This window comes from Salvelinus fontinalis, chromosome 32, assembly GCF_029448725.1.
Source record: "Salvelinus fontinalis isolate EN_2023a chromosome 32, ASM2944872v1, whole genome shotgun sequence".
In the NCBI taxonomy this organism is placed as follows: Eukaryota; Metazoa; Chordata; class Actinopteri; order Salmoniformes; family Salmonidae; genus Salvelinus; species Salvelinus fontinalis.
In genome coordinates this window covers 9,587,288-9,601,523 of record NC_074696.1, presented here as the reverse complement: position 1 = coordinate 9,601,523, position 14,236 = coordinate 9,587,288, and the positions used below count along the sequence as shown (strand labels likewise).

The following is a 14,236-nucleotide window of genomic DNA, read 5'->3' as shown; positions in this document are numbered from 1 at the left end:
TCAGAAATTGTAAAAAACTGAGTTTAAATGTATTTGGCTAAGGTGTATGTAAACTTCCGACTTCAACTGTATATAGGGAAAAGGGTGCTATTTTGGACTGAGAGAGATGACTCATCCAGCTAATGACTCATCCAGCTATGACAACTCACCCCCCCCCCCCCCCTCCTTTCCTCCGTCTACACAGACAGAATTGGACAGGTGTAATAGCCTTTAACCATGTGTTCACATCAGGAAGGACAGGGAACAAGGGGAGGAAGTCGCTGTACACAACTAACATGCATCCTGTGATTAGAGGTGATTAGATGAATACATGTGTAACGTGCTGAAACAGGTGGACGTCGACCTGCTAATCTCTCTCACCTCCGTTCACTGTTCACTACTATCTGTCGTCTGTTAATGGTAAAGGTGATTGGCAGTCAATAATAGCTTAGAATAAATGGACCAATGAGAGAGGAGGTTGTTTATTCTGGGTGTGAAAATAGAATACATACAGGTTGCCTGGCGACCAAGAGTGCTGGGAATTGTAGAGAGGTAATGGACGTGATGTTCAATGGGGCAGGTGTGTGTACGCACATGAATAAACACACCCGATATAATCATGTGATAATACAGTATATTCATGTCTAAATTGCATGTATTCAATTCCACATCAGATTGCTTTACCCTCTTGGGAGATAAAGTGTTATTAACTGAGTAAAACTGGTCTTCCAAAATGACATGAGAAAAGTACAATTCCTGCAGTGTATTTTAGAACAGTGAGGTGGAATATGATGCAGAAACCGTTGGAATTAAAAAAACAAAGCTATGCGAATTGTAGAACCACTGCTCCTTATCAAGACCACCGTTCAAATAGCTTATGAACAGACTTTCAACTTTGTCTCAGATTCTACAAAATACCGGCTCATTTTTAAATCAGGACACAAGTGCAGCACATAGACACATTCTTAAACCAGTGGTCACCCTATGGGGATTCTCTTCCTGATGGCTGACCCTGATGGCTGACCCCGATGGCTAACCCTGATGGCTGACCCCGATGGCTGACCCTGATGGCTGACCCTGATGTCTGACCCTGATGTCTAACCCTGATGGCTAACCCTGATGGCTAACCCCGATGGCTAACCCTGATGGCTAACCCTGATGGCTAACCCTGATGTCTGACCCTGATGGTTAACCCTGATGGTTAACCCTGATGGCTGACCCTGATGGCTAACCCTGATGGCTAACCCTGATGGTTAACCCTGATGTCTGACCCTGATGTCTGACCCTGATGGCTAACCCTGATGGTTAACCCTGATGGTTAACCCTGATGTCTGACCCTGATGGCTAACCCTGATGGCTAACCCTGATGGTTAACCCTGATGTCTGACCCTGATGTCTGACCCTGATGGCTAACCCTGATGGTTAACCCTGATGTCTGACCCTGATGTCTGACCCTGATGGCTAACCCTGATGGCTAACCCTGATGGTTAACCCTGATGTCTGACCCTGATGTCTGACCCTGATGGCTAACCCTGATGGTTAACCCTGATGTCTGACCCTGATGTCTGACCCTGATGGCTAACCCTGATGGCTAACCCTGATGGCTAACCCTGATGTCTGACCCTGATGTCTGACCCTGATGTCTGACCCTGATGGCTGACCCTGATGGCTGACCCCGATGGCTGACCCTGATGGCTAACCCTGATGTCTGACCCTGATGTCTGACCCTGATGGCTAACCCTGATGGCTAACCCTGATGGCTGACCCTGATGTCTGGGCCGTTTCCACCATGCACAGGGTGGCAGGCCCGTTCCCCTCCCTTACTCCAGGGGCCTTCATAAAATCCCCCTGTCCTCCTCCCTGTGCTCCCCCTCCGTCTCTCCCTTCCTTCCTTCCACACTCCACCCCTCCCTTCTTCTCCCTACCCGTCTCTCTCTGATATAACCTCACTTTCCATCGGCTCCTGGAGAAGGACCAGAGAAGGAGGCCTGCCACAGTCAGACCTGACCACAGGCAAGTGAGTCTGATCCCGGGCCGCCACGCATAGACACCCAGCTGACAGCCTGGGTGTCTATGAAGAGGAGGCCCCGCTCCCTGAAGGACTCGATCCTGGAGGGGCCGGAGTAACCCACGGACAGACTGACCAGACCAGAGGTCACCATCAGGAGACCAAGGGCCAGAGAGACCTGAGAGAGAGGGGGAGAGAGAGAGGTGGGAGAGAGATGGGGGGAGGGGGGAGAGAGAGAGAGGGGGAGAGCCAGAGCAGAGGGGGAAAGAAGGGGGGGGAAAAAGGGGGGGAGAGAGAGAGAGAGAGGGGGGAAAGAGAGAGAGGGGGGAGAGCAGAGAGGGAGGAAAGAGTGAGAGAGGAAAGAGAGAGAGAGAGAGATGGTAGAAACAGAGGTAGAGAGAGGTAGAGAGATTGAGCGGTAGAGAGAGAGAGAGAGAGGGGGAGAGCAGAGAGATGGAGAGAGAGAGGGAGGAAAGAGAGAGAGAGATGGTAGAAACAGAGGTACAGAGTGTGTGTGAGAGAGAGAGAGAGAGAGAGATGGTAGAAACATAGGTAGAGAGATTGAGCGGTAGAGAGAGAGAGAGAGGAGGGGAGTTGAAAGAAATGTAAATACAATGATGAAAAATATAAACACAACATGCAAGAATTTCAACGATTTCACAGTTACAGTTCATATAAGGAAATCAGTCAATTGAAATAAATCAATTTTCAGCTTCCAGGAATTGTGTTCAGATCCTTGCGACATGGGGCTGTGGATTATCATGCTGAAACATGATGTGATGGTGGCGGATGAATGGCACGACAATGGGCCTCAGGATCTCGTCACGGTATCTCTGTGCATTCAAATTGCCATTGAAAAAATGCAATTGTGTTTGTTTATGCCTGTCCATACCATAACCTCACCGCCACCATGGGGCACTCTGTTCACAACGTTGACATCAGCAAAACGCTCACCCACATGACACCGTACACGCTGTCTGCCATCTGCCAGGGACAGTTGAAACCGAGATTCATCCGGGAAGGGCACACGTCTCCAGCGTGCCAGTACCTTTCGAAGGTAAGCATTTATTTAAGTCAGTTACGTCGCTGAACTGTCAGAAACCGTCTCAGGGAAGCTGACAGTTCAGCTTCTCTAAAACAACATTGGTGGTGGCTTATAGTAGAGAAATGAAGATTCAATTTTCTGGCAACAGCTCTGGTGGACTAAAGTCAACATGCCAATTGCACACTCCCTCAAAACTTGAGACATCTGTGGCACTGTTCTGTGACAGAACTGCACATTTTAGAATGTCCTTTTATTGTCCCCAGCACAAGGTGCACCTGTGTAATGATCAGGCTGTTTAATTATATTCTTGATATGCCACACCTGTTAGGTGGATGGATTATCTTGGTAAAGGAGAAATTCTCAGTAACAGGGATGTAAACAAATTTGTGGACAACATTTTAGCGAAATAAGCTTTTTGTGTAAATGGAAAATATTTTATTTCAGCTTATGAAACATGGGACCAACACTTTACAAGTTGCGTTCATATTTTTCTTCAGTGTAGATGTATATAGAGCGACAGAGAGAGGATGTCAAACAGTCTCTGACAATGCATTAGTTATCTACCTTCCAGAATCCTGAGCTCCACCTCAGGGGCGATCTCAAGGTCTGGACATCCCCCAATCCCTCAGGGTCTCTCTCCACACCTGACCCAACGATGCACCCCCCATAGAAGTGGTAGCAGGTAGGAACGCACCCCAAACTGCAGACAGGCACAGATAGAACCTAACCTGTGAGAGGGGAACCATAGAAATAGAAGATGTAGAATGGATATTCCCATCCAAACACAGTGGAGACTACCTACAGTAACTGTCTCCTGCTTTAGACTGTAGACTGTCTCCTGCTTTAGACTGTAGACTGCCTACAGTAACTGTCTCCTGCTTTAGACTGTAGACTACCTACAGTAACTGTCTCCTGCTTTAGACTGTAGACTGCCTCCTGCTTTAGACTGTAGACTACCTACAGCAACTGTCTCCTGCTTTAGACTGTAGACTGATGTAGACAACCTACAGTGCCTACGTTCTAGTATGAAGTCATCTAAAATCTGTTCCCTCCACGATATTCATCATATCCTTTAAAGGGGAAGTCTGCAGTTCATACATCCATTATATTCATCATATCCCTTAAAGGGGAAGTCTGCAGTTGATACATCCATGATATTCATCATATCCCTTAAAGGGGAAGTCTGCAGTTGATACATCCATGATATTCATCATATCCCTTAAAGGGGAGGTCTGCAGTTGATACATCCATGATATTCATCATATCCCTTAAAAGGGAGGTCTGCAGTTGATACATCCATCATATCCCTTAAAGGGGAAGTCTGCAGTTGATACATCCATTTATGGACTAATAAATGAATCATATCTACCCATTGATTATTGAAGAATATAACTTATAAATGTCTCATGAGCTTAGTTCAACAGCCTCAAAACATGGCTAAAACATTATTTTTGAGATCAGTCCTTGCGTCCATAGCTCTGTCTATGAATTTTTAGAGTGAGGACGCTTTGGTATTCTATAGTTTCAACTGCTGATTTCCGCTACGTCTTCAGTATTCCCGGGGTGTCTCCTTCTCCTCAGTGTCATCAAGCAACGACGGAAGGGGAACTTTGTCTGTGTAGGATGATGCCATGACGCTGAAGCCCAAGGGTTGATAGCCACCCACAGATGAGTCACACACTCACACTCACACACACACACACACACACACACAGACAGACAGACAGACAGACAGACAGACAGACAGACAGACAGACAGACAGACAGACAGACAGACAGACAGACAGACAGACAGACAGACAGACAGACAGACAGACAGACAGACAGACAGACAGACAGACAGACAGACAGACAGACAGACTCAGACAGAGGCAGATGTACACATGCAGTCTATTTACTTCTGACTTGAATGGATTTAGTGAGAACACAATGGCTACGCAAAAGACTTACTCAAAACGCAAGATAAGATGCGTAGTAGATAACTAGCTCTTCCGTTATTACCGTTATCGTCAGAACATGTGTGCACGGTTTGTCATGAAAAGAGCCAGACGTGCAACACAACATATTAACTGTACCATCATTTAGATACCTGATTGGTTGTCATCAGCCAATTCCTAGGCTTCTTTTCATTTAGATACCTGATTGGTTGTCATCAGCCAATTCCTTGGCTTCTTTTCATTTAGATCCCTGATTGGTTGTCATCAGCCAATTCCTTGGCTTCTTTTCATTTAGATCCCTGATTGGTTGTCATCAGCCAATTCCTAGGCTTCTTTTGAAAGGGCTCAGAGTCACTGACAAGGGCTGTAGTGTATAAACTGAGAAAAAGAGGAACCCTATGGTAGACGGAGAGACGAACGAACACACACACAGAGACAGTACTGAGTCACATCCCGTATAATTCATACAGTATGTAATATCCTGAAACAGTGACAGAACTCTTCCCACAGGAAAACAATAAAACATATCGCTTGTTTTCCAAATTGGCACCCGAGGGAAACAGCCCTCATTTAGAGAGGAAATGAACACAACAGTAAATGTCTTTCCAAGAAGAGTAAAGGAGGTTTGGGGTCCAACAATGTTTCTGCATTCAACAAATTCAAGCCTATGGTCATTATCTAACTGTTCAGTTGATTGTTGGTCTGGATCACAACATTACTACTGGCTATTAAAATCAGATACTAGGATATTGTTGTTGTTGTTCATGAGTAAAGCCCATCCTTAACTCACATTTCTTTTAGGGAAAATCATTTCTATGGTCTCCTCTTCAGTTAGGGTCAGGGATAAGAGGTGATCCTGGCTGCCGATTGGTTGGTGGCTAATGGTGACTCTTCCTGGTGATTGTCTAGGTTAAGATCGGATGGTTTCATAGAATTTGTTTTGGCGATTGTTGAAACAGAAGGGACCACCATTGCGTGGCTTGAACCCGTTACAGTACAAGCACTCAATGGTCTGTCATATGTAATACGTTCCAGACCTCTTAGTAGAGATTGTAGTACGCCGACATAGGGATATGAAACACTTAACCATAAAGAAAACATATCATTAGGAATCAGTTGATGGATTTAAGTAATGAACAGTGTCAGTGAGCATGTCACCAAGGGAACGGGATCTCTCTCTCTCTCTCATATATATATATATATATATATATATATATATATATATATATATATATATATATATATATATATGATCATAGCTTGCTGCTCTGGGTGTGTGTTTTCTACAGACAATGGCTGTCACCAATCACACCACACAGACAGGCCAACCACTGAGGCTCTGTGTAGAGAGTGCAGAGTTAATCCATTCCCTCATTATGGAAGAAGCTACTGAGGCTCTGTGTAGAGACTGCAGAGTTAATCCATTCCCTCATTATGGAAGAAGCTACTGAGGCAGAACTACTATCATTACATTTTCTCTCTCTTTCTCCTCTCTCTCTTCTTTCATTGTGTCTTTCCGTCTGCCTTCTATCTCTCTTCTCCCCCTCGTTCCCCCGCCCCCCTTTCCCCCCCTCTCACTTTCTCTGTCTGTCTGTCTCCTCCATGCCTCTCTTAAACACTGATCCCTGCAGGCGTAACATGGGGAGTTCAGTTAGTCAATTTGACTGGTCTTCAGGGACGCTGATCAACAGACAGCATTCGATTGGTGAGGCGAAAGCGGGGACAGTACCTCACGTGGAGCAACAGATCATGGCACATGAATAATGCAGCTGCATGTTGACAAGAGAAACCCAGAGATAGTTAATAATGTATAAGGACTTCATACTCCATAGAGCAGCAGCTTAGGAGATAAAGACAATTCAGATGTCACATCTTCAGATAGAGAGTCTGAACAATATTAAGAGCGAGAGACTGAGCGAGAGAGAGAGAGACTGAGAGAGAGAGAGAGACTGAGCTAAAGAGAGAGAGAGAGACAGAGAGAGAGAGAAAGCGAAAGAGAGAGACTGAGTGAGAGAGAGAGAGAGAGTGAGCGAGAGAGAGAGAGACTGAGAGAGAGAGACTGAGAGAGAGAGAGAGACTGAGCTAAAGAGAGAGAGAGAGACAGAGAGAGAGAGAAAGCGAAAGAGAGAGACTGAGTGAGAGAGAGAGAGACAGAGAGAGAGTGAACGAGTGAGCGAGAGAGCGAGACAGACAGAGAGAGAGAGAGAGAGAGAGAGAGAGAGAGAGAGAGAGAGAGGCAGAGCAGAGAGGTCATGATCAGATGAGCTCCTGCATTTTTCAGCATGTTCTTAAAAAAAGATAGATTTAGAGTTAGATCAACTTGGATTTTTTTGTCAGGGACATATACAGGATGCTACCCTCCACAACACTATGTCACCAGGATATATACAGGATGCTACCCTCCATAACGTAACCTTCACTATGTCACCAGGACATATACAGGATGCTACCCTCCACAACACTATGTCACCAGGATATATACAGGATGCTACCCTCCATAACGTAACCTTCACTATGTCACCAGGACATATACAGGATGCTACCCTCCATGTAACCTTCACTATGTCACCAGGACATATACAGGATGCTACCCTCCACAACACTATGTCACCAGGACATATACAGGATGCTACCCTCCACAACACTATGTCACCAGGACATATACAGGATGCTACCCTCTACAACACTATGTCACCAGGACATATACAGGATGCTACCCTCTACAACACTATGTCACCAGGACATATACAGGATGCTACCCTCCATGTAACCTTCACTATGTCACCAGGACATATACAGGATGCTACCCTCCATGTAACCTTCACTCCAAATCAAAACTCAAAACCTACAATCTGATTTTGGACAGAATGACAGAATCACCTGCAAGGTGTACAACTACCAAAGATGATTATTCCAAATCTATACAGCAAATTTTCTGGAAAACAACAGAAACCTGAAAACACCATCCAACCTGGAACTGAGTGAGTAATGTTTAGTCTGAAGCTATATTTTATTTCCAAAAGCCAAGAAGAAAAATACATGACATTACTTTATCAGAACGGGATGCTAAGTTAAGCCTGCCAAGCTTGATACAACTTCAATTAGCACTGATGTGTCAAGTGAGAGGTGTCAAAGCCCTTTAGCCCAACAATGGCAGGAGAGTCACACAGTCTACTCCAACCAAATGGAGAGGCCTTACAAGCTGCCTCCTGCTGTTCAGAGGTAATTAAAATACAGTACCCTGTGTATGTAAAGAATGATAAGGCAAGAAAATATCACAAATTGAAGCTTCTTATGGAAAATCAAGAGACACTTTTTGCTGACTATTATAAAAATGGAAACATCAGCAACCTCATCTTCCTCACAGACCATCTCCTGGCATGGCACAGTGCTATATTAGCACACTACCTCTCTGTTAAGAGGAGGGGGGGGGGGTAACGAGGGATGGAAACTCAGGATACTGGACAACGAGGACTCTGAGTCAGCTAACATAAATCTCTATAAGTCTGGAACAGTATTGGTACAGGGCAACCCCAAACAGTTTCAGCTGGACTTTCACCTAATCAAAGAATTAGCCCAGCAGGAGAAGCTCTCCTTTGAGAAAGATACCCCCACCCCGAGCAGGTCAGACCAGACCTCTTCATTATATAACCCCACAGACGAGCAACCCCAAGCGGAAAGTCAACCTCCCAGCACACAGCACTACCCTCTCATTGAAATGAAGGATGCATTTACCCAGCTGGAGGTAAGGCATGTGGAGCTGGAACAGCAGGTGATTACACTCCAGTCAGCACAGACCCAGACAACAGCACAACAACACCCCATTAACCAGATCCGGAGAGCTGGAGACGGAGAGAGACATACCTGCACTCTGGACTGTGGTGAGACAACATCAACAGGAGAAAAAGCAGGAGCAGGAGAAGAACAGAGCACTAGAGGAGAGGATCAGACTGCTGGAGGTGAGGGTGAGGGGGATGGCGTGTGACAGAGAACAACCCACTAGAGAGGTGGCCACCCTCGCAGAGAAGCCAGCAGAACAGCCCACCTCAGCTCCCGACAAAAGTCTCGACACCACAGCAGAACAGTCCACCCCAGACCCTGATCATAGCGTCGACATCACAGCGGGGCAGACAAATAAAGAACCCCAACCCCCCCTGTCAGCCACCTGATAGCCCTCCTGACAACCCCCCCCCCCCCCCCCCCCCCCCCACCACCAACTGAGGACATATACAAGATACAGATTGTACTCCTTATGGACTCTAATGGGAAATATACACAAGAAAACAAACTTTTTCCCAAACACAGTGTCTAAACATTGGTGTCCAAACACCCAGCGCGACCTATCAATCAAATGTATTTATAAAGCCCTTTTTACATCAGCCGATGTCACAAAGTGCTGTACAGAAACCCAGCCTAAAACCCCAAACAGCAAGCAATGCAGGTGTAGAAGCACGGTGGCTAGGAAAAACTCCCTAGAAAGACAGGAACCTAGGAAGAAACCCAGAGAGGAACCAGGCTCTGAGGGGTGGCCAGTCTTCTTCTGGCTGTGCCGGGTGGAGATTATAACATTACATGGCCAAGATGTTCAAATGTTCATAATGACCAGCATGGTCAAATAATAATAATTACAGGTCAGCACCTCAGGAGTAAATGTTAGTTGGCTTTTCATAGCCGATCATTCAGAGTTAGAGACAGCAGCTGCGGTAGAGAGAGAGCCGAAAATAGCAGGTCCGGGACAAGGTAGGACGTGAACAGGTCAGGGTTCCATAGCCAGAGGCAGAACAGTTGAAACTGGAGCAGCAGCATGACCAGGTGGACTGGGGACAGCAAGGAGTCATCAGATTAGGTAGTCCTGAGGCATGGTCCTGGGCTCAGGTCTTTTTGAAAATACTCTTCTGATTTGTCATCCAAAGGGTCCCAGCTATAACATGTAGTGTCGTTTTGTTGAATAAATCCCTCTCTACATCCCAAAAAGTCAGCCCAGTTGGCGCCATCGATTTGAGAAATTCACTCGTTCAACATGCAGAGAAATGAACCCGTTTCAACAAGTTAAAATACGCTTCTATTGACTCCTCAGGCACAAACGACCCGAGAGCACAGCAGGAAAGGGAGTGATTGAAAAAGCTTATTCTACTTTCCCCAACGCACAAGTGGTTATCCCCACCCTGCTACCACAAAATACTTCCACCCGGCTACCATACAGCGGGTAAACACAAGTATTTCCTGTTACTGTGCCTCAAAACCAAATGTTTACCTGGCCCACCACTCCACCCTGGACTTGAACAGCCTCTCTGACCAGGTCCACCTATTTTTACCTTTATTTAACTAGGCAAGTCAGTTGAGAACAAATTCTTATTTCAATGACGGCCTAGGAACAGTGGGTTAACTGCCTGTTCAGGGGCAGAACGACAGATTTGTACCTTGTCAGCTCGGGGATTTGAACTTGCAACCTTTCGGTTACTAGTCCAACGCTCTAACCACTAGGCTACCCTGCCGCCCCACCTATACAAGGCAGCAGTGCCCACCTTCGGCCCGGACTCTAAAGGACATCCCTCCTAAACGCAGCCCCAACATTTCACACAGGAGCAATAGATCAATAGACACCCCGCCCAGACCAGCGCCCCCCCCCCCCCCCCCCCCCGGATCTACACATAGAGGACCCACGCCGAGAGGATCTACATCCAGACCACAACACCACCAGCCACATCCACACCCCCACCCCAACCAGTCAACACCCCCCAAGTCAACCATGCCCACACCCCATTTAGGCCCCATCAGATCAGACCTATGTTCCTCCTGCCCACCCCATGCACCCCACCCCCGCAACGAGGGCCTCAACATGGAAGTCACACATATGCCAGGCCGTGAGCAGGCAAACAGGCCCAACCCCCACTCTTACACTAGTCCAAGCCAATGGCATGTACCAGATGCTCAGCAGGCTCTGCTCACACTTACTGGTCTGAGGCCAAACCACAACATTGGACCAACAACAACATTGGACACTTTATGGAACACAAAGCCTTCACTATCTCATCCTGGAATATCCAAGGCCTGAGGTCATCTGCCGTTGGCCTAAAGAGCAGGAACCTGGACATCAAAGAAATCGGAAATACAGACATTGTCATCCTACAAGAAACATGGTATAGAGGAGATGGACCCACTGGCTGCCCTCTAGGTTACAGAGAGCTGGTAGTCCCACCTACCAAACTACCAGGTGGGTGGTATAGAGGAGACGGCCCCACTGGTTGCCCTCTAGGTTACAGAGAGCTGGTAGTCCCATCCACCACACTACCAGGTGGGTGGTATAGAGGAGATGGACCCACTGGTTGCCCTCTAGGTTACAGAGAGCTGGTAGTCCCATCCACCACACTACCAGGTGGGTGGTATAGAGGAGATTGACCCACTGGTTGCCCTCTAGGTTACAGAGAGCTGGTAGTCCCATCCACCACACTACCAGGTGGGTGGTATAGAGGAGATTGACCCACTGGTTGCCCTCTAGGTTACAGAGAGCTGGTAGTCCCATCCACCACACTACCAGGTGGGTGGTATATAGGAGATGGACCCACTGGTTGCCCTCTAGGTTACAGAGAGCTGGTAGTCCCATCCACCAAACTACCAGGTGGGTGGTATAGAGGAGACAGACCCACTGGTTGCCCTCTAGGTTACAGAGAGCTGGTAATCCCATCCACCACACTACCAGGTGGGTGGTATAGAGGAGATTGACCCACTGGATGTCCTCTAGGTTACAGAGAGCTGGTAATCCCATCCACCACACTACCAGGTGGGTGGTATAGAGGAGATGGACCCACTGGTTGCCCTCTAGGTTACAGAGAGCTGGTAGTCCCATCCACCACATTACCAGGTGGGTGGTATAGAGAAGATGGACCCACTGGTTGCCCTCTAGGTTACAGAGAGCTGGTAGTCCCATCCACCACACTACCAGGTGGGTGGTATAGAGGAGATGGACCCACTGGCTGCCCTCTAGGTTACAGAGAGCTGGTAGTCCCATCCACCACACTACCAGGTGGGTGGTATAGAGGAGATGGACCCACTGGCTGCCCTCTAGGTTACAGAGAGCTGGTAGTCCCATCCACCACACTACCAGGTGGGTGGTATAGAGGAGATTGACCCACTGGCTGCCCTCTAGGTTATAGAGAGCTGGTAGTCCCATCCACCACACTACCAGGTCGGTGGTATAGAGGAGATGGACCCACTGGTTGCCCTCTAGGTTACAGAGAGCTGGTAATCCCATCCACCACACTACCAGGGGGGAAACAGTGAAGGGACTCAGGGGGTATGCTAATTTGGTATAGAGCAAAAACAAATAAAATAAATCATGAGGTAACAAACCAAAGGAACTGAGGAATATTAAGAAATGCTATGGATGGAAGGAATGTAGTGTGGAAACCTACCAAAAAATAATTAGGCAACAAAAAATTAAATCCCTTTGAGACAGCTTCCTGGACAAAACGATCCACTGTAATAGTGAAGGTGTAAACTTGGCAGTAGAAAATCTTGCCAGTATATTTGACCCCTCAGTTTCCCTATCAAATCCAAGAATTTCAAACAGAAAACCAAAGAAAATGAACAATAATGACAAATGGTTTGATGAAGAATGCAAAAACCTAAGAAAGAAATTGAGAAACCTGTCCAACCAAAAACATAGAAACCCAGAAAACCTGAGTCTACTCCTTCACTATGGTGAATCACTAAAACAATACAGAAATACACTACGGAAAAAGAAGGAACAGCACGTCAGAAATCAGCTCAATGTAATTAATGAATCCATAGACTCTAACCAATTCTGGAAAAATGGAAAACACTAAACAAACAACAACACGAAGAGTTATCTATCCAAAACGGAGATGTGTGGGTAAACCACTTCTCCAATCTTTTTGGCTCTATAACAAAGAACAAACAGCAAAAACATATACATGATCAAATACAAATCTTAGAATCAACTATTAAAAACTACCAGAACCCACTGGATTCTCCAATTACATTGAATGAACTACAGGACAAAATAAAAACCCTCCAACCCAAAAAGGCCTGTGGTGTTGATGGTATCCTCAAATGAATGATAAAATAGACAACAAATTCCAATTGACTAAACTAAAACTCTTTAACATCATCCTCAGCTCTGGCATCTTCCCCAATATGTGGGACAACTGACTGATCACCCCAATCCACAAAAGTGGAGACAAATTTGACCCCAATAACTACCATTGGATATGCGTCAACAGTAACCTTGGGGAAATCCTCTGCATTATCATTAACAGCAGACTAGTACATTTCCTCAGTGAAAACAAAAAATGCTCATGGGCGAAGGAGCAACGACTCCTCTGGGCGAATGAGCAACGACTCCTCTGGGCGAAGGAGCAAGGACTCCTCTGGGCGAAGGAGCAAGGACTCCTCTGGGTGAAGGAGCAACGACTCCTCTGGGTGAAGGAGCAACGACTCCTCTGGGCGAAGGAGCAACGACTCCTCTGGGCGAAGGAGCAACGACTCCTCTGGGCGAAGGAGCAACGACTCCTCTGGGCGAAGGAGCAACGACTCCTCTGGGCGAAGGAGCAACGACTCCTCTGGGCGAAGGAGCAACGACTCCTCTGGGCGAAGGAGCAACGACTCCTCTGGGCGAAGGAGCAACGACTCCTCTGGGCGAAGGAGCAACGACTCCTCTGGGCGAAGGAGCAAAATATGTATTCGCCTGCAATAGCCTGAGGGACGCTGACTAATAACATCTGCATAACAAACAGTAACTTACTCATTATTAGTATTATTGTTATTATTATTATTATTATTGTTGTGATTATTACTCCAAGTAGTAATGGTACGGGTAGTAGGGGTGGTGGTAATGATAGCAGTTTAATGATGGCGGTGTTAGTCAGGGACGGACTGGGAGTAAAGAACGTCCCTGGACTTTTGATCTAGACCGGCCAACCAGAACTGGCCCCCGTATACTCCACCACAGCCGCCCAGCTAATGCACGCACGTACACACACAACCAGCCCCTAATACAACCACCTAGCTACATCACATCCCCTAATACAACCACCTAGCTACATCACAACCACCTAGCTACATCACATCCCCTAATACAACCACCTAGCTACATCACAACCCCTAATACAACCACCTAGCTACATCACATCCCCTAATACAACCACCTAGCTACATCACATCCCCTAATACAACCACCTAGCTACATCACAACCCCTAAAACAACCACCTAGCTACATCACAACCACCTAGCTACATCACAACCCC

At 46.7% G+C, this 14,236-nt stretch overlaps 1 pseudogene; it reads right to left on the bottom strand.

Moving 5' to 3' along the window:
• Nucleotides 1-445: 445 nt before the first annotated feature.
• LOC129830514 (uncharacterized) lies at nucleotides 446-13,710 on the bottom strand (annotated as a pseudogene).
• Between the last annotated feature and the right edge of the window lie 526 nt (nucleotides 13,711-14,236).